Source organism: Odocoileus virginianus, chromosome 2, assembly GCF_023699985.2.
Source record: "Odocoileus virginianus isolate 20LAN1187 ecotype Illinois chromosome 2, Ovbor_1.2, whole genome shotgun sequence".
Classification (NCBI taxonomy): Eukaryota; Metazoa; Chordata; class Mammalia; order Artiodactyla; family Cervidae; genus Odocoileus; species Odocoileus virginianus.
In genome coordinates, this window is record NC_069675.1 from 53,752,595 (window position 1) to 53,774,198 (window position 21,604).

Consider the following 21,604-nt stretch of genomic DNA (forward strand, 5'->3'; position numbering starts at 1 on the left):
GAAATGCTGAAAATGGAGTATTCTGGATGTGTCATGTCAATCAGGAGGAAAAAAAGAAAGGTCTGGGCATCCAAAACCTTGTACAGTAGGAATATTTGGAGACCTCAGAAATTGTTTCATCTACCTGTATCAGTTTTCATCTGCAAAATTATTGATGTGTTTTTAAGTCCAAAATCAGACCATCTTCAGCTTTCCAAGGTGCACCATACAAAGTTTCATAGGCAAGTGTGCTGTCTTTTATTGCAGTGCTCCAGTATAAAACTCCACCAAGCAATGGAGACAACATCTCCACTGACAATGAAGATCACTGTAGGAAAGAGGGACCCATGTTTAGTGAGCAACTGAATTTCATCATCAGTTCAGTCTTAACCATTGAAAAGTGAATTACTATAACGAGCTCTTATACATGCAGGCAAGATGAAAGAATGATCACATCATGCTTGTTTACTAGAAATTCCTCTATACTTTAATCATCTCATTTGTAGCTAGACAGGTTTTCAGAACCCAACTATTTCATTGCCTCTCAAAAGGCCTGCTCAAGCTATCTAATCCTACTAACTAGTCATTCCAAACTGAAATTATAACAGCTGCCTGTTTATTAACATCTTTCATGGTTCTGGGTATTGACGGGCTTAGTCAGACAGGTCTTGCTTAGAATCTGAGTCATTTTGAGACCTTTTCTCTTGTGTGAAAAGATTCAGATATATGGAGGCTGAAGAGCTGAGCTGCTTCAGGAATCACTCTCTGTGTGGTCTCTCCATGTGGTCTTTCTAGAATGGCAGCTTAGGATAGTTGACATCTTCCATGGAAGGGCTGCCCTGCATATGTTTGTGTCCTGAGAGAGATTTAGGCAGAAGTTGTATGACTTTCTAGTATCCAGCCTGGGCAGTCAGCCATGTCATTTCAAGTGCATTCAAATTGTTACTGAAGGAAACTTGGGTTCACTCACCCACTGCACAGCAAAGCCAATCTACTGATACCACACTGTAGTGAAGGAAAGCATAGCATTTATTGCAGGGTGTCAAGCATGGAGAATGGGCAGTTAATGCCCCCAAAGACCTGAAATCCAGAATAGCTTTTAGGAAAAGGTTTTGAAAGGCAACATTTGGCATGAGGGTTGTAGCAAGCGGATTTCTGATTGGATGATGAGATAACAGGGTGATGTTTGAAGAATCTTAATCATCAACCTTCTGGTTCTAATCAGCCTGGGGTCTACGTGCTTGTGGTCAGTATGCAGTCACTATCCTCATCCTGGATGTGGGTCTCAGTTTCTGCAGAACAGTTCAAAGGCATGCATCAGATTGTTATATCTATCTTTTGAGGAGGAATTAGGACTATGTGTTACAATTGAACTAGTGTTCAAGCTATCATTACTTTTCTTGTTTACTGTTTTTCCTTTGTTTCAGCATCACCTCACTTCCCCAATTAGTAATTGGTTGATTCTATTCTTTGGAAATCAGGAATGCCTAGAAGGCTAGTCTTTTTCTAAAAACAAGAAATAGGAGAAATGGTGGGTCTCTCATAACTGGGAAGGCCCTGATACTATACTGCTCAGTTGCATAATCTTTAGAAGAATTGAGTCATTGAAGCCCATATTCAAGGGAGATAAATTAAACCCCACCTCTTTTTTTTTTTAATTTTTTTTTTTTTAGTTGGAGGCTAACTACTTTACAATATTGTAGTAGTCTTTGTCATACATTGACATGAATCAGCCATGGATATACATGCATTCTCCATCCCGATCCCCCCTCCCACCTCTCTTTCCACCCGATCCCTCTGGGTCTTCCCAGTGCACCAGGTCCGAGCACTTGTCTCATGAGCCAAGATCTGTAGAATGCTTTAAATTATCCACCAAATTGTCATTCTACCATGAGAAATTTATTTTTTTAGTTGTGATGAGCTTTTCAAGCATCTTATATTTAAGGCAAAATAATTGTCAGAAAGAGCTTCATCCATGATCACTTCATTATTAACTGGGATTAGCATACAAATACACAAACATTAGGCACCAGGAACAATAGAAGTAACAGAAAAGACCCTGTGGTGGGAGAAAGAGAGGACTTATATGAACATAACAAGGGAACAAACGTGGCTGGTTCTGATAGAGCTGCCCCCCCCCCCCAATAAATAAAATAAAAGTCAGAGTGGCATTCCTGCATTCTAGGTCCTATTGTGCCACGGCTTCTTAGAGTGACCTTAGTTGGCAAGTCACTTCCCTTCTGGGGCCACTTTGTCCTCATTTGTAAAATACAAAATTGAATTAGATGCTCTCTAGGTCCCTTTCTAGTCCTGACATTCTGCAATCCCATTATTATTGCTTTAAATACTGAAACATTTCCTTAATAGGCCAGAAATTAAAAGTCTTGACACCTGGCTATTCATATCATCTGTGCCAACATTTAATGGGTTGAGATGAATCACTGAAGGTGAAAGACATCATAGCCAGGGCTGGGTGTCAGCCGAGACCTTATTTAGGAGGCAATGAAAAGAGACAGCAAGCATATTCTATACAGTTCAGCTGAGACAGAAAAGAGGAAATGATCCCTGTAGGCCTTCACTGAACAAAGTAGTCTACACTGTTATATTGCTTTGTCTGATGATCAGATACTGCCTCCCAGTTTGATCGTAGGAAAGGAGAAAGTATTAATAAAATCTAAAGGCACTCATTAGTGTAACTTAAGAGGAGAGAGTGCTTTGACCCTCAAAGGGAGAATTCCAAGCTTTATTGACTTTTGGTTCAGCAGTGTGGGACGCTTAATGAATTTTGGATAATCTAAGAATAGAAAAAATTTTGCACTTCATTGAAAAAGTATGCAGAGTCCATAGCACATCCTTCTGGGCAGTCTGGTTCCAGGCCGGTTCACTATCTTTGAGCTGTTTTCTGCACCTCTTTTTAAATTTCAGGTGACTGATGGCCTTGCAAGAGAGTTTCCATTGACGTCTCTCCCCACTGTGGAAAAGTTATTTTGCATCTATTTGTAGTTTGATTCCCTTACTCTGTATGTTTGTGCTTTTTGACATTTACCCTGAACTACTTATTTTATGTTATATGAATTAACTAAAAATCTTTAAAATGTGCTCATTTTGATATCTTTATGAAAGTAATGCTTTTGCCATTTTCTGAAGATTATCATCTAACATATAAGGTTGGACCTGAACTTAGCTTAAGATAGTGATTAGAAAGATATTTAAATTGTTTTCCTTTAGAAATAAGTAGGATTTTTGAGATTTGGAGATCTGAATGCTTTAGAAGAGGAGAGAACAATCAAGTAAACAAAACAGGAAGGCCAACGCAACATGGCAAGGTACAGGGTGAAGCAGGGAAGTGGGAGCTGGATGGTATAGAGTAGGGTTGGGAAAGATGACTAAGGAGAAGGCAAATGAGAAGTTTTATGTGGAAGAGGGAAGAAAAGAACATTAAAGATACTTAGGTCTACTGCTAACCTATGTTGATCTGTGTTTGTGATGATTCAGTGGGTCTTTATTTTACTACTCATTCATTTGCTAACAAATGATATTGCATTCATGGCATTCTGGGGATGGAGTTTGGAGATATATCATGTGACAACAGGGATACAGGTTGTAGCAAAGAAAAAACCAAGAAAATCAGAAACCCTCTGACCTCTAAAACATAGAAACATTAAGGGGGGCTTCACTTACAGTAGGAGTTGTGACTTTGAGCTCTTCTACCATAACATTAAAGGAAATGGTGACATCAGAATTATGAAAGGTGTTCATGTTGAGGCAGCTGAAATGTAAGGAAAAGGGGAAGAGAAGACTTGTTACCGATAATGGTACTCTGAACAACCTTTCCTCTAAGGATAATGCACAAGGTGAAAACTTGAGAAAATCTGCTTGAAGGTCTTAAAGAGCTAAATGAGTTGTAAAGAATCAGTCAAGTGCGGAAGAAACAGAGAGATGAGTGTGGTATTGAGATCTCTTCAGTCCTGGGAATGTCAGATTATCCCACAAAAGAGGTGACAGCAATGTATGTGACAGCCTCTCAGGGCTGGGGTGACAAAACTCACAGTAAAGTTTTCTGCTTGAGTTTGGACCCAAAGGCTTATACCCCAGGACTCAGTAAACTGGAAGTTAGCCAACTTTACACTGCAGTCAGCCTCCAGTCACTGAGAGGCATAGAAAGACGCAACATTTGAAGTTGGATTAGGGTGATCATATTGTCAGTGGCCCTAGACATCTGATGGAAAAAAATGAAATCCCCTATGGAGGAAGATAACATTTTGTACTCCAAGGTTTTTTATGATTGATTTTTATGATAAAGTTTTTTAGAAATTTAGGAAAAGGGGATTTTCAGTGTGATAAACTGTATCTACCTAAGCCTAAACAAAATCAAAGAAATAGAGTGAAATTGTGCTAAATAGTGAAAGATTGTATCATTTATGAATTCAATTATTTGCAGCTTAAGTTGATAGAGGTTTATTTATCTTACCTAATCGGAAGTCTGGAAGTTGGTAATTACTGGTTCTGTGGTTCAGAAGAAACAGGGCCATTGCCATTTGTAATAGGATAAGATAATATAACGGTTTGGAACACAGATTCTTCCACCAGACAGCCTTGGTTCAAATTTTGACCCCATTATTTCTTACTTTTGTGACCTTGAACAAACCCTTTCATCAGTTTGATTTTTTTTTTTCACTTATAAAATAAAGAAAATAGTAGCTATCCTCAGACTTATCACAATGTTAAAAGGGCCAATATATGAAAATCACCTAAACAATATCTGGCCCATAATAATTGCTACTTCTGTGCTTATGCTCAGCTGCTTCAGTCATGTCCAACTCGTTGTGACCCCATGGACTGTAGCCTGGCCGGCTCCTCTGTCCAAAGGATTTTCTCATCAAGAATCCTGGAGTAGGTTGCCATTCCCTCCTGCAGAGAATCTTCCTGACCCAGCGATTGAAACTGTGTCTCCTACATTGCAGGCAGATTCTTTACTGTTGAGCCACCAAGGAAGCCCAACTGCTACATAAGCCTTAGCTATTCCTACAGGTTTAATTGTATTTTCCCAAAAGTCATATGGGCTTCCCAGGTAGCACTAGTGGTAAAGAACCCACCCTGCTAATGCAGGAGATGTAAGAGGTTCAGGTTTGACCTCTGAGTCTGGAAGATCCCCTGGAGAAGGAAATGACAACCCACTCTAGTATTTTTGCCTGGAGAATCCCATGGAGAGAAGAGCCTGGAGGTCTACAGTCCATAGGGTCACAGGGAGTTGTACACAACTGAGGCTACTTAGCACATACACAAAATTCATATATTGAAGCCCTAATTCCCAAAGTGAATGGATTTTGGTGATGGAGAATTTGGAAGGTAATTAGGTTTAGATGAAGTCAAGAAAGGGAGGTCTTTCTAATGAGATTAGTGCTTTTATAAGAGGACAGATTGCTCTCATTTAAGACTACACTGGTATATACTCCTAAGTATTTTATTCTTTTTGTTGCAATGGTGAATGGTATTGTTTCCTTAATTTCTCTTTCTGTTTTCTCATTGGTGCATGAGACAAGTGCTCGGGCCTGGTGCACTGGGAAGACCCAGAGGGATCGGGTGGAGAGGGAGGTGGGAGGGGGGACTGGGATGGGGAATACATGTAAATCCATGGCTAATTCATTTCAATGTATGACAAAAACTACTGTAATGATGTAAAGTAATTAGCCTCCAACTAATAAAAATAAATGAAAAAAAAAAAAAAAGACTACACTGGGAAGGTGACTATCTACAAGTCAGGAAATGAACTCTTACTAGGAACCAAATTAGCTAGCACTTTGATCTTGAACTCTCAGCTTTCACAACTGTGAGAAATAAATGTCTATTGTTTAAGCCTCTGGTCTATGAAATTTTGTTATAGTAGGCTGAGCAGCCTAATACAGCTAGTATTGTATTAGTATATTTTTTATGCTATTCATTCTATAGCAACAAGAAGGCTGCTGAACTCCAGTAATTGCATCTGCATTCCAGCTACAAAAAGGGAAAATAAAAAGAGAAAGACAATGCCAGTTGTGATGAAACCTGTTCATCAGGAAAGCAAAAGCTTTCCTAGAAATCTCACATAGAAAACTTTCCCTTACATCTTGGGCAAAACTGGGATAAGTTCAGTTCAGTTCAGTTCAGTTGCTCAGTCATGTCTGACTCTTTGTGACCCCCATGGATGCAGCATGCCAGGCCTCCCTGTCCATCACCAACTCCTGGAGCTTGCTCAAACTCATGTCCATTGAGTCGGTGATGCCATCCAACCATCTCGTCCTCTGTTGCCCCCTTCTCCTCCTGCCTTCAATCTAGCATCAGGGTCTTTTCAGAAAAGTCAATTCTTCACATCAGGTGGCCAAAGTATTGGAGTTTCAGCTTCAGCATCAGTCCTTCCAATTGAATATTCAGGACTGATTTCCTTTAGGATGGACTGGTTGGCTCTCCTTGCTGTCCAAGGGACTCTCAAGTCTTTTCAAACACCACAGTTCAAAAGCATCAATTCTTCAGTGCTCAGCTTTCTTTATAGTCCAACTCTCATATCCATACATGACCACTGGAAAAACCATAGTCTTGACTAGATGGACCTTTGTTGGCAAAGTAATCTCTCTGCTTTTTAATATGCTGTCTAGATTGGTCATAACTTTTCTTCCAAGGAGCAAGTGTCTTTTAATTTCATGGCTGCAATCACCATCTGCAGTAATTTTGGAGCCCCTAAAATAGTCTGTCACTGTTTCCACTGTTTCCCCATCTATTTGCCATGAAGTGATGAGACCAAATGCCATGATCTTAGTTTTCTGGATGTTGAGTTTTAAGCCAACTTCTTCACTCTCCTCTTTCACTTTCATCAAGAGGCTCTTTAGTTCATTTTTGCTTTCTGCCATAAGGGTGGTGTCATCTGCATATCTGAGGTTACTGATATTTCTCCCAGCAATCTTGATTTCAGCTTGTGCTTCATTCAGTCCTGCATTTCTCATGATGTATTCTGCATATAAGTTAAATAAATAGGGTGATGATATACAGCCTTGACATACTTCTTTTCCTATTTGGAACCAGTCTGTTGTTCCATGCACAGTTCTACTTGTTGCCTCTTGACCTGCCTACAGATTTCTCGGGAGGCAGGTCAGGTGGCCTGGTATTCCTATCTCTTGAAGAATTTTCCAGAGTTTGTTGTGATCCACAGAGTCAAAGGTTTTGGCACAGTCAATAAAGCAGAAATAGATGTTTTTCTGGAGCTCTCTTGTTTTTTCAATGATCCAGCCGATGTTGGCAATTTGATCTCTGGTTCCTCTGCCTTTTCTAAAACCAGCTTGAACATCTGGAAGTTCACAGTTCAAGTATTGCTGAAGCCTGACTTGGAGAATTTTGAGCATTAATTTGCTAGCGTGCGAGATGAGTGCAATTGTGTGGTAGTTTAAGCATTCTTTGGCATTGCCTTTCTTTGGGATTGGAAGGAAAACTGACTTTTCCAGTTCTGTAGCCACTGCTGAGTTTTCCAAATTTGCTGGCATATTGAGTGTGGCACACTCACAGCATCATCTTTTAGGATTTGAAATAGCTCAACTGGAATTCCATCACCTCCACTAACTTTGTTCATAGTGATGCTTCCTAAGGCCCACTTGACTTCACATTCCAGGATGTCTGGCTCTAGGTGAGTGATCACACCATTGTGATTATCTGGGTCATGAAGATCTTTTTTGTACAGTTCTTCTGTGTATTCTTTCCACCTCTTCTTAATATCTTCTGCTTCTGTTAGGTCCCTACCATTTCTGTCCTTTATTGAGCCCATCTTTGAAGAGATCTTGTCTTTCCCATTCTATTGGTTTCCTCTATTTCTTTTCATTGATCACTGAGGAAGGCTTTCTGATCTCTCCTTGCTATTCTTTGGAACTCTGCATTCAAATGGGTATATCTTTCCTTTTCTTCTTTGTCTTTTGCTTCTCTTCTTTTCATAGCTATTCATAAGGCCTCCTCAGACAACCATTTTGCTTTTTTGCATTTCTTTTTATTGGGGATGGTCTTGATCCCTGCGTCCTGTACAATGTCAGAACCTCCGTCCTTAGTTCATCAGGCACTCTATCTGATCTAGTCCCTTGAATCTATTTGCCACTTCCACTGTATAATTGTAAGTGATTTGATTTAGATCGCGCCTGAATGGTCTAGTGGTTTTCCCTACTTTCTTCAATTTTAGTCTGAATTTGGCAATAAGGAGTTCATGATCTGAGCCACAGTCATCTCTTGGTCTTGTTTTTGCTGACTGTATAAAGCTTTTCCATCTTGGTTGCAAAGAATATAATCAATCTGATTTAGGTATTGAACATTTGGTGATGTCCATGTGTAGAGTCTTCTCTTGTGTTGTTGAAAGAGGGTGTTAGCTGAGATGAGCCATGAGTAATGACCGGAAAAGATGAAAGTTGCGGTATGGCTTGTTCGCTCATTAGGGCAGGATTAGGGAACTCTACATTTGCCTCAGAGTCAGTGTTCTACTATCAGGGCTAGTAGAGGTGGCAGAGGAGAAGAACTTTGAGGGTCCAGATGGCGAAACCTATTGTATATACTGTATGTTTCTCTTTGCTGTGTGGAGGAAAATATTGTGTTTTGATGGAAAGCCATGCACCCTATAGAGCATTTTCTTCTTGATTATCTAATATTGATTCTTTGGGAGTTATTTTACAACTCTATAAATTTTAGATACTTGTTACAATGCAAAAATAATTCACGCCTGTGGACTTGCAAATGAACTCTGTGCACTGGCAGATTTTCTGTTAGGGAAAACAAGTTCTATTTCCCATTTGCATTCTCATTTCAATATTCCTGAAGCATAAATTTATCTGTTCTTTAGATTCACTTTTTTTTCTGGACTCTGCCATGCACTTTATTTATTTATTTTTTTATGGAGTACAATTTCTTTACAATGTTGTGTTAGTTTCTGCTCTATAACCTCATGAATCAGCCATATGTATACATATATCCTTTCCCTCTTGAGTCCACCTCCTAATCTCCTATTCTACACATCTAGGTCATCACAGAGCACCGAGCCGAGCTCCCTCTGCTATGCAGTAGCTTCTTGCTGGCTGTCTGGTTTACACATGGTAGTGTAGATATGTCAGTGCCGCTCTCAATTCCCCCCACCCCACTCCTTCTCCTGCTGTGTCCTCAAGCCCATTCTCTATGTCTGTGCCTCTATTTCTGCCCTGCAAATAGGTTCATCAGTACCATTTTAGATTCACTATTGAACTGGTTGTAACATTTCATTCATTTCCTCATTAATGAGCTAAATAAATTCTTTAACATTGTAATCTTTTCATGTCTGTATAACTCATGACTTTACTGTTTTCCTGAAAATTATATTTTAAGAGATAGAAAAGTCTAAATCTTTAAGTGACACACTTTGATAATCATTATTTTTTAATCTCAGGTACTAACACCATTTCTAAAACATATTAGGAGCTCATTTAACACTTGATGAATGGATGGATGAATGAATGGATAGATAGTACCAGTTATTTAAAAGCAATGAAGTTCTATTCTAGAATAACTGTTTATTACATGTCTGGAGGAAGGCATGGCAACCCACTACAGTATTCTTGCCTGGAGAATACTATGGACAGAGGAGCATTGCAAGTTATAGTCCATCGGGTCTCAAAGAGTCAGACACAAGTGAAGCAACTTAGCACATATTTATTAAATGGCTATAGTTGATGGAAATATTTCTTAATAATGTGCTATTCCTTTTCACCTTTTGACTTATTAACCAGCTAACAATATCCAACTGTATAAATCTCTTCAGGAATAAAACACTCTTCAAAGCACTAATATGGGTTTATTATCTGAGATGAATTTTTTTTGTGACTTTAATTTATGAAATAGCATATGATTTAGATTCTCAGAAGGAAGTACATGGTGTGTACATAGAATTAAGGTTTTTGTTTCTTACCTGCTGTCATTGTTTATTGATGATCAACCTTCTTATTATAAAAGCAATTTGAAGTTATTTTAATCAAATATTCAAAAATATAAATTTAAATTTAATATCTTTATCTCTTCCCAAGTTTCACACACTCAGCTTGGTATACAACCTTTCATGCCCTTTTTTTTTTGAGATCTGAGAGTTTGTGTTAAAATATTTGTACCTCCATTTTCTAACTGTGTAGTCTTCATCAGATTGGTTAACATATTTGAACTTGTCTTTGCATCTGTAAAAAGAAGATAAAAACCTTCCCAGACAGGGCTTACACAAGGATCCACATAAGATGATGTAAGTAAAGCACAATATTATCTGATTTATCATGGACTCTGGGAAATTAAGAAGATAGTCTTGTTTAGGCTTCAGAGACAAGGCAGAGCAGGCCTCTGACCTGCTTCCAAACTACCTGGATGCTTCCCTGACTGTGAGTGCCCTGACTGCCTGCTGTGAGTGCAAGTCTTGCACCATAGATAAGATAGGGGAGGAATCTTGAGACTGTTGATCTCCTGGAAGGGGTCTGGCCAACCAAGACCAGGGCTCACCAACATTCCAAGTTTTGCAAGGCAAAACAAACAACATTAACATGAAACTGTTAGGGGAAGCACACTGACTGAAACTGCCCACCCTGGCCAGGCACCATAGTAACTATTTGCATGAATTGTTTTATGACAGGAGGTCCCGGTAAGGAACAGGGAACTAATAAGACACCACCAACCAGAAGAGTTTGGGAAAGGTCAAAAGGAGACACCACATGTCTGACCACCTCCCAGAATCCTCCTCACTGGCATCCATCTTGGCTGAACAAAGCGTGCACCACCAGGAAGGACTCTGAGTCAAAATGATTGGCTAAAGACAACCTGGAAACTAATTCCATCACCGTAAAACCCGAGACTGTGAGCCACGTGGCAGAGCTGTTCTGGGTTCCTTTACCTACTGCTCTCCACCCCGGTGCCCTTTCCCAGTAAAATCTCTTGCTTTGTCAGCACGTGTGTCTTCTCAACAGATTGTCTTCTGACAATCCATTTCAGAGTGTTAGACAAGAGCCCAGTTTTGAATCCTGGAAGGGGTCCCCCTTCCTGCCACAAAACCAGAACTGCAACTTGTTCACAGATTCACGACAATATCAGTTTGCATCCTGGGATTTTAAGTGGGAACTTGAACTGTAATTTTTGAAGTCTCACCCACAGAATAGAGGTGCTACTTGGGACCTTTTCCCAATTGGGACTCCAGATGTGCTGTGTCTGGGACTTCTCAGTACTGTTTAAGTCTGATTGTTGGACAAAATGCAATCTGGTGATGTATCCTCTGCTTTCTCTTTTCTTTTAATGTTAGTATATTGAAAGTAAGCTAGATAATTCTCTAATAAATATTGGTATTATCTATTTGTATATAATCAGTGGTTTTTTGGTTAACAAATCCTTTGAACCTGAGGCAAAAGTGTAAACCTTCTGCAAACAGACTCTCAACAAAAATTAACATTTTGGACCCCAAAACAGGAATGACCCAAAATTCTTGCTGACAGACAAGAAAGATCCAAAATTCTTTCTGACAAGCTTTTTCTTTTGGATTTCTTTAGATTTACAGATATCATTTTACATTGTAAGAGGAAATTAGGCAGTTAGAGATTAAATATTCAAATGGCCATCAGCTAGCTCATACATGATAATAGAACTCTCACTGCAATTTCTGCAGCAGTGAACCTGGGAAGCCAAAGCACAGCCTCCACAGCAATCAGCCCAGAACAGTTAAGACTTGATCAATGACTGCCAGGTTCCCTATTTTTTGCCCTAGCTTCTAGTTGAGGACCAACCAGGGAAGGTTAAGTGTGCTTTACAAATCAATCAGATAAGAGACAGCACTTACTAGTCTACCTCCAGGTTGCAGTGCATGCAGCTTCCAATCAGGGCATTCCTAAGCTGTCCCTGTTTTTCACTATTCGACTTTCCTATTTTTGCTCTTCTAAGAGTAAGGAAAGTGGTTGACTTCCTTGCTACAGCAAACTATGAATAAACAGTTTGTGTTTGTTCTGATTTAGTGAACTTTATTTTCTTGCAGTGCATATCTCTGAATGAGGAAGCAGAGAAAGGAGAGACAATGTGATTCCTAGCACTTTGCATGTTTCAAGGTATAAAGGAATGAAAACAAAAGCTTTTTCCTATGGGCTTGGTGTTCATAAGTGGATGAAGAATCAGATCCAGAGAAAGGAAACAAACCTTGCTATGATGTGAGAAAGAATCTGGAGAAGAGGGATGCTGATAGCACCAAGGTGAACTCAACCATCTCACTCTCTTATTCTAAACATATAAACCAGAGACATAAGAGATGCTGAGAAGAAATTAAGAAGTATGCATCCCAAAACAGGAATCTTGCCACAACAAAAATAACAAAGTAGCTGAACATACAAAACATACAGAACAAAACACACAGAACATACAGCCTTTGCTGAGTTAGTGAAATTTTCACTTCCCTCTGGTATAACGAATTTTCTTTGCAGAGAAGTGAAATAAGTTAGCACATAAAGTAAATATGTTGAAAAATTGCAGAGAAACTTCAAAAAAAGTTCCTAATGTTATTCAATTCTTTATCATGGACTAAAGCAAAATGTTTGTTAACTGTGAGGCACTCATAGGCAATCATTAAAATCATGGGAAAAAATGGAATCATGGAAATAATTAAAATCATGGAAAAATCATTTTCAGAAAAAAAGTAACATTAAACTCTCATAGTGATTAAAGGCATGTGAAAATTTTTATTTTACTCAGATGATATGAGGGAACCAGGCAGAAGTTATGTCCAATTCAAAGGAAAAGTCAAAACAGCACAGATTTATGTAAAGGGATAAAATGAATATTGAGATGAATTGCAAATGGGATAAAGTAAACCACAAATGAAACGGTTTTGTCTTTTCCAGACTCATAGGGGTAGAATGAGGAGTCAAATCACTGCTAGACAGTGATATATTTTTATGTATACATATACATTTATTATTTGTACATGATAACATATGTTATGGGCTTCCCTGATGTCTCAGTGGGTAAAGAATCCACCTGTAATGCAGGAGACACAGGAGACATGGGTTTGATTCTGGAGTTAGAAAGATTTCTTGGAGGAGGGCATGGCAACCCACTCTAGTATTCTTGCCTGGAAAATCCTATGGACAGAGGAGCCTGGTAGGCTACAGTCTATAGGGTCGCCAAAGATTTGGCATTACTGAACAGCTAAGCACACACAGACACACATGTTATATATATATATATATATATATATATATATATATATATATGTTATATAACATATGCTATATATATATTTATATATTGTTTATAATATATATAACAGGACTCCCTCTCTATTCAAAAATAGAGCATCCTTATGAAAACTTTTGTGAGCCAAAATAACATTAAGCAAAGAAGCAATTACCTTAAGACTCATCTTGCTGATGGCTGCACAAAATAAATCAAGGTAAAGCACACATGCTCGCAGACACAGTCCAAATTTTTGTGGCTTGATGCTATTACTGATACAAACTGGGGTCAGCTCACTAGAGTGTAGTAAAGTCAATCTACTGACACCAGGCTGTGGTGTAGAAAAGTACAGTGCTTATTGCAAGGCGACCAACATGGGGCCAAGCAAGGAGAATTGGCAGCTCATGCTCAAAAGACCCACAGTCCCTGATGGTTCTTGGGGACAGGCTCTTAAAGGCAAGGTGAGGGAGAGGTTCACAGAATGCTTTCTGATAGGTTGGTGGCAAGGTAATAGGTTGGTATTTTGGGAGCTACATCATCAATCTCTGGTTCCAACTGGTCTGAGATCATCAGTTGATTTCTTATACCTGGTAGGAGTTTTAGTATCTACAAAACAACTCAAGGATATGACTCAGGATATTATCTATAGCCCTTGAAGAGAAATTGGAGGTCCTTGACTTTATTATTATTTTGTTTTGCTTGAATGTTTTCCTTTGTTTCTTCATTTTCTCATTTCTCTGATTAAATTTGATCTCTGGAAGTCAGGGGAGGGTACAGGAGACTTTAGCTTTTATGAAAACATGAGGCAAGGGACATGGGAGTCTGCTCCTGGGAAGGCCCCCCAGGGTCCTGCTTGCTTTCAATGCTGCAATGCTGAGTGTGGCTCCCAGGAAGGAGTCTGGTGTTGCCACTCTCTCTTCTCTGGCGGTCAGAGCTTCTATAATGGCCCACAGCAAAACCAGGGTTGTTTTTGCTTTTCACCTCTTTTGAAAAAGTGAAAATCCTCTTCAAGTTTCTTTCAGTTACAAAAAACAGGTATGAATGTAGGTCTTTCATAAAAGCAGAATGGTGCAAAACAAAGTTTAAAAAAGTGGGGGATACCTGTACTTAAAAGTTACAAGGAGTTGCAAAAGAGCTCAAAGACCTGACAATGAACAGGGTTGGAATCGGACAATCCAAAGAATATGCTATGGATGATATAATACATAGTCTTCTATTGAAAGAAAGCAAATTTTCTACAATATATAACTTTAAGAGAGTGAAATTCACAGAGTTAATAGAGGCAGAAATTCAACAATTCCTGAAAAGGCACTGAGTAGCAAGAGTTTGGTGTCAGTCTATTTCTCGGAGCTACTCAACTAGACCTGTTAAAAACAGCTGGTACTGTACAAGTATTAAGAATCCTAATGTGTCACTTAAAAGGCCTTAGAGGACCACATTCCAAACTATATATACATAAAACAAAGTCCATTCCCTTGCTCCTGCCGACCCCTGCATCCGTGTGTGTGTGTGTGTGTGTGTGTGTGTGTGTGTGTATGTGTGTGTGTTAGTCCTCAGTCATGTCTGACTCTTTGTAACCTCATGGACTGTAACCACTGGGCTTCTCTGTCCTTGGAATTCTCCAGGGAAAAATACTGGAGTGGGTTGCCATTCCCTTCTCCAGGGTCCTGCATTTATTCCTACCTCCAGCTTATTATGTACCTTTTATAATTTAGGCCCCAGGACTTTTCTTTAGTGATATTTATTGAATCACCTTCATATACTGTCCTTTCTCTTTCTGCTAAGGATTCAGACGTGACAAAACTTGCTCTTTCCTCAGATGACATTACCCACCCCTCTTATCACACTCAGACCTGATTGATAGAAATAAAAAAAAAAATTGATGACCAGCATAAATGCATTGAGATCCCTGGGTTAGGAAAGTACTGCAAAGACCTGCTGATACTAGTGTTCAACTTTCATTCTTCTGATTCTATGGATGTAACACAGTGTTTGTCTCCTGCTTTTGAAACAAGAAGCACACACTAGGATGGGAAAAATGGAAGCCCTTCATACTATTAGGACGTCACTGAGAAGAGTCAGGATGACTTGTGGTAGGAAAGTGAGGGATACAGATTATAATAGGCACACATGTCATCAGGCTTTGTTCCCATTAAAGTTCAATCAGCCAAAAACCACCAGAGATCAGCTTTCAGTTGGGCAGAATCAAATAAATATAATGACTCCAAGCAGTGATGTAGGGTGCCCCCAAGTCACTATTTGCTGCTGTCCAAAAGGGAAGAGAAAGCATCTTCGATTAGACTTGGGGTCCTGCTGGAGGATTCTGAGAAGGGTCTCATTTCTGCATATCCGAGGTAGGGTTAAGAGAAGTAGTAGTTAACAAAAGATTCAGTGCAATTAGGATACAGAGGAGGCTGAGCAATTGAATCTCCCCAGTAACAGGAATAGCAAATAGCTCCAGAACTGCTGGTAAGAAAGCAGTAGTCACACAAAGAGGGAGTCATTTGTACTATTAAAAACTTCTCAGAAGCACATTTGTGAGGTGCTTTGAAGAGAGAAGCTTGAATTCTCATGCATACCAACTCATAGTTCCTTCTTCTTGGTGGCAATTCCAAATGGCTATGTCATCTTTAGGAGGAGGGCATGGCAATCCACTCTAGTTTTCATGTCTGGAGCATCCCACAGACAGAGGAGCCTGGTGGGCTACAGTCCATAGAGTCACAAAGAGTCGGTCACAAAGAGTTGCATGACGGAAGCAACAGCGTGCACACACACATGTCATCCTAGGCAGTGCTATTCAAACGATCAAAAAGAAAAAAAAAAGGGGAAAGGGAGATTTCACAAAATATTTCAGGGTTTGTGGTTTACAGAAGTGGAACAATATCCTCTGAGAAATTATGAAACAAAAACTAACATCTCTGATTCTACTGCAAAGCACAGTCCTTGAGTTTTCCTAAAACAGCTGTGGTTGGATATTTTTTTCCAGACACTTTGGATTTCTCTAAAATGTGAAGCGGAGGCAGCCTCAGTGACAAGTGCAGTGACAAAGCTTGCATACCTAGGGTAGGCAGCGCTGCCTGTGCTGAGGCTTGAGTCTTAGTCACCTAAAAGCTTGGGCACCTGGGTTGGGGATCAGCAGTGGATTGCAGAGAAGCCAGTGACACTGGCAATATGTTTACTATAGGAATTAAAGATTCCTATAAAGTATCTTGATATCCACCAGCTGACCCCTACCCCATTTGGAGGATTGGGTTTGTCAGTCAGAGAGAAGACCAGTAACCTGGGATAAGCCTATTGGATCTGGGTCCTCAGGGAACCCAAATAGTAAAAGCCAGGTTCACCATAGCCTGAACTGAGATATGAGGTGACACCGCAGGCTCTTTCAATGACTTGTTGTGAAAAGAGGGAAAAGTTTGCTTTTTCTCTGGGTAAAGAAAATTAGCAAACACAGACACTCACAGCCACAGATGGTCTATGATTCTGCACCCCGCCCCATCATATCAGTCCCCTTCACCCCTCCCCACTTCCCTCCAGTAACACTTCCCCCAATTCTGCTATAGCCCTTAAGACCCTAAAATCCCTCCCACCCTTTGTTTCATAGGAACTGAGTATCTGGACCTGGTTTGTTCTCTGTCTTCTGATGCTGGAAATTTGTGCTTGCTCATTTTATTCTTGTAGAATTCCCCCCCCCCCCCCACCCCGCACTTTGTTTCCATTTTAAAAGGAAAGAGAAAAAGTAGCCGATTAGATCCTAAGGGATAGAAGAATAAAAATAATATGTTAAGATCCGTCAACCACAAACTGGTACTTGCCATAGGCGCTTGCCGCCTACCTCTACGAGGATTAAGTCACGTGCCACTGCAGCTGCTGACCTCCAACACCCCGTGAGGGGGTTCAGGGTGCAGAGCAGAACTGAGGCACTCTGTCCTCTGGGAAACTGGCAGACAGGTCTTCAGATAGTCAGGAATTCTCAGGAGCTGATTTTATGAACCCAGTTCTTGTATCTCTCACATCTAGGAAAACACTAGAATCCTTCATGGTGATGATTGTTTGAGGTGACTAGCAGAAGCTTCATGAGATCAGTAGAAAATTTCTACAGAAAAATGTGTGCTTAGTTGTATGCATTCTCCCTTCACAGAATCACATATATACTGACCATCCCCCCTGCCTCTTTGAAGCAGTTTCTCGGAGCTAACTGAGGTGCTATCTCCAGGGCTGCAGTCCTCACATTGCCCCAAATAAAATTAATTCACAACTCTCACGTGCATTTTTTGGGCAACAGATCAGACAGTAATGGAACAGAAAATAAAAATAATACTGGAGAAGATAATGAAACCTAAGGTCTGTCTTTGAAAAGATTAATAATATAGATGAACTTCTAGTAATACTGATTTGAAAACAAAAGGGAAAATACAAATTAACATCAGATGTGATAGAGGAGATATTTTCTTATACTTTTGCCATTAAATATTAAAGGTGATTCTTTTATTTTACCTATTTGTTATTCAATAGTGTGTTATTCACAGAGCCACGAATGGAGATGAACTACTTTTCAACTTGACTCTTTTTGAGTATGAGTCTGTGTTCAGAACATGGTCCTAACCAGCAGAGTGTTGATGTTGAGTTGCTGAGAACACATAGACACTCACTGAAACTGATTCAACAGATAGATTTTGAACATTCACAATGTGTCAGACACTGTGTTAATTGGATGTGGGTGTACTACACTTAATAATACAAATAGTGCCTTCTTCCACAGAGTTAAAAGTTTAGTTCTGAACTAATGACTTTTAATTACTTTTATTTATCAAATAAATCACAGTGCACACTTCCCTCAAGACAGTAGAGGAAAGTCTGACTGATAAGAGCTTACATTAAGAAAGTTTTCTTTCTGATCTTATATGAACATCTTTCCCATCTCTAAACTTTCAGTTTGACATGCTTAAGGAGCTTTTTACAACCTCCCCTCTACCCCTCCCCATAGTGGTGATTTTTCTTGCATTACTTATTCCTTGCCTTTAAGATACTATACATCTGCTATTCCACCTACGTGAATTCAACCTGTCCTTTATGATCCAACTCAAGTTTCATCACCCCACTGCAGTGAATTTCTCATCTATAAGCATATATATATATCCCATAGACAGAGGAGCCTCATGGGCTACAGTTCATAGGGTCATAATTTTGGACACAACTAAAGCAACTTAGCATGCACACACTATTTTGCCTCTTGCATCCAAACCACTCTCCTTCTGCTCCAAAGAGGATGCAACTTTTCTGAATTCTTAAGGTTCTGGAAACTGATGGAGCCCCTCTGCTAGTGGGGCAACTGTTCTAAAGATAAAGTGCTACAGTAGTATTTCTGCCTCTTCTTATCGTGAAGTTTGGGGGTGATAAGAATCAAAGTAAGTTTTGGTGATTGGAAGTTGAAGCAGAGCAAGAATATTAGCCAACAGGTTTAGGGAAAGAGATTTATCATATGGTCCAGCCAGGACATTAGAACTCCTTCAGATGGGTGAGGGGAAAACTATGTTTAATATACTCTGTGTGTATGTGCTAAGTCGCTTTAGTCATGTCTGACTCTGCATGACCCTGTAGACTATAGCCTGCCAGGCTCCTCTGCCCATGAGATTCTCCAGGCAAGAATACTGGAATGGGTTGCCATCCTCTACTCTATAGGATCTTCGCAACCCAGGGATTGGACCCACGTCTTTTATGTCTCCTGCATTGGCAGGCGAGATCTTTACCACTAGTGCCACCTTGAAAGCCCTTTAATATACTCTATTGTAACTTATTTTAGAATGTCATATCATGTATTATAAGATACCACTGCTGATACACTTTGGGAAAAGTAAACATTACTTAATGTACACATTAAAAACCTTATTAGATAATAATACATATATATTAACAAAATTATACATCATTTTTCTCCTTTAATACTGCTTTGTATTTAAGTATCATTTGAACCTTTTTTGACCTCAGCAATTATGATATCATCACATTGACAATATGGCTTTTTATAAACTGTTTGCATATTAAGTTCTTTAAGTCTGAAGCTTATTAAAGAATACTAGGTTTTCTTTTGCATTTAATGTTTGGTTAAACTTTTTTTTTTATTCTGATTAAGCCATGTATCATCTGGTATTTAGCCAAAGGTATGATAGTTAAAGAATCAATGCCTGAGTGACAGGCTTTTAAAAGCATTGAATAGTCACAACATCTCCTAGGTGACATTCTTGAAAATTCTGTGATGTAATTCAAGATAGTTAGCAGTTCATACTGCCTTATTAATTAACAGGTAGTCTTCTATGGAGACTAGAGAAGGAAATGGCACCCCACTCCAGTATTCTTGCCTGGAGACTTCCGTGGACAGAGGAGCCTGATGAGCTATAGTCCATGGGGTCGCAGAGTCAGACACCAATGAGGGACTAACAAACTTCTGCGAGGCTTCTCAGGTGGCTCAGTGTAAAGAATCTCCCTGCCAGTGTAGGAGATGTGAGTTTAATCCCTGGGTTGGAAAGATTCCCTGGAAAAGGAAATGGCATCCCACTTCAGTATTCTTGCCTGGGAAATCCCATGGATAGAGGAACCTGGCAGGCTACCGTCCACAGGGTTGCAAAGACTCAGACATGACTTAGAGACTAAACAACAATATCAACAAAAAATATATAACACTTAAAAATGTGATTGATATAACTCCATGGGATTGAATAGAAAACTTAAATATGCTTAAATTTTTACATGTATAATCAATGATTAATAGGTTACAACCTTTCTGTCAATTTTTAATTATATAAAACATCTCAGATTCAGAATAAAGAGCACATGAAAACATGGGAAGCTCTTATGGTAAGTATTTTTACTAGAAAAATATAAAACTAAAATTAAAACAAAAAAATAAAAATTTGATGTCAAGGAGTATTGCTCTTCATTTGTGAAGCCAACTATCTCACTGTTCACAGTGTTTGCTGAACCCAGGGTAGGCAAGGCACAAGCTAAGAGGCTGGAAGGAGACTTGAGGAGCCAGAGGAACTGCAGACACATTCTCTCCTGGATGGCACGGTGGCCATAACACAGCCTCTCTCCTGGTTGACGCAGCAGCCGTAGCAACAGCCATAACATAACCGTAACAGAGCCAAAACAGAACCTCATGTAGCATAACTATGATGCTGCTCCAGTGTGATCCCTACACAGCAGTGGCCAGGGCTTTCACGGTGAAGCTCGTTCAGGAGTACCACACAAAGTAGCCCGTGAGAAGTGTCTCTCATGACCCACATGCACAGTGTATACGTGAACTCAGCTGTTAACAGTCATTATTTACAAAACCTGGGGCAAGATCGAGAGTCCCTGGGGTGAGAGAGCCTGACCACACCATCTTGGCTAATTTTCTCTTTACCTGCACAAGATTTCCTGTGTTCTTGAACCTCCCATTGGGGAAAAAATGGACAAGATGCAGTTCTAATATGGATTCAGGCATCTCTGGGTTTTCTCGCCAGAACATCAATATAAATACCAACTCCACCCTCACACCCCCCACAATCCTGCCATTATTTTTAATACCCAACTATGAATTTTTTTCAGAAAAAAGACTGCACTTACCATCTCTTATAAGATCTTGTGGGTTTTTTTTTTTTTCTTCAAGAAATGGGAGATTGTGTTTCAGAGAGGTGATTGGAAACACAAGAAATGTGTGGCAGATACTTAATTGGATTTTTTAGTTCCTACGAAGTGCCTTTCTTTTCTCATCACATATTGAAAATGGAAGCTGTTGTTATGCGCACCTGATCCAAGCTGAGGCATTAAAATTCTTTCTTAGGAACTTAGAATTTGGAGTGGATCCTGGCAGTGGTGAAGGTCTCTTTCTGGTGAAAGTCGCTCAGTCGTGTCCGACTCTTTATGACCCCATGGACTACACAGTACATGGAATTCTCTAGGCCAGGTACTGGAGTGGGTAGCCTTTCTCTTCTCCAGGGGATCTTCCCAACCCAGGGGTCCAACCCAGGTCTCCCAGATTGCAAGTGAATTATTTACAAGATGAGCCACAAGGTGGCTGCTCCTTAAACTGGAGGCTGGGAATCACTGTATTTTAGTCTAGGGTGATGGTAGAATTAAGCAAGCTGCTCTGCTGCTTTTATTCTAGAAAACAAATGCTCTGAAATGGGACAGAAGTAGGGGTGCAGAGACAGGAGACAGGGATCAGTAAGGGAGCAGAGGCCTTGCATCCAGACCCTTGCTTGTACCCAACACTTTTCCTGTTTTGGGTTATGTGAGAAAAATAGTCTTACCTATATAGCAAAGCCATCTCTTTTGTTTAAACTAATTGTGCTAGATTTGTTACACTTGATAAAAGAAAATTCAGAAACAATCACATGTAAGTGAAATTGTTTTAGTTTAGGGTGCAATGAAAATT

At 39.7% G+C, this 21,604-nt stretch overlaps 1 long non-coding RNA gene across 1 annotated transcript; it reads right to left on the reverse strand.

Moving 5' to 3' along the window:
- Positions 1-1,012: 1,012 nt before the first annotated feature.
- Positions 1,013-21,021, reverse strand: LOC139037138 (uncharacterized). Its single transcript, XR_011489959.1, has 4 exons — positions 20,794-21,021; positions 9,917-10,175; positions 3,661-3,748; positions 1,013-1,271 (listed from the first exon to the last, which is right to left on the reverse strand). It is a non-coding gene; the product is annotated as an uncharacterized lncRNA (long non-coding RNA).
- Between the last annotated feature and the right edge of the window lie 583 nt (positions 21,022-21,604).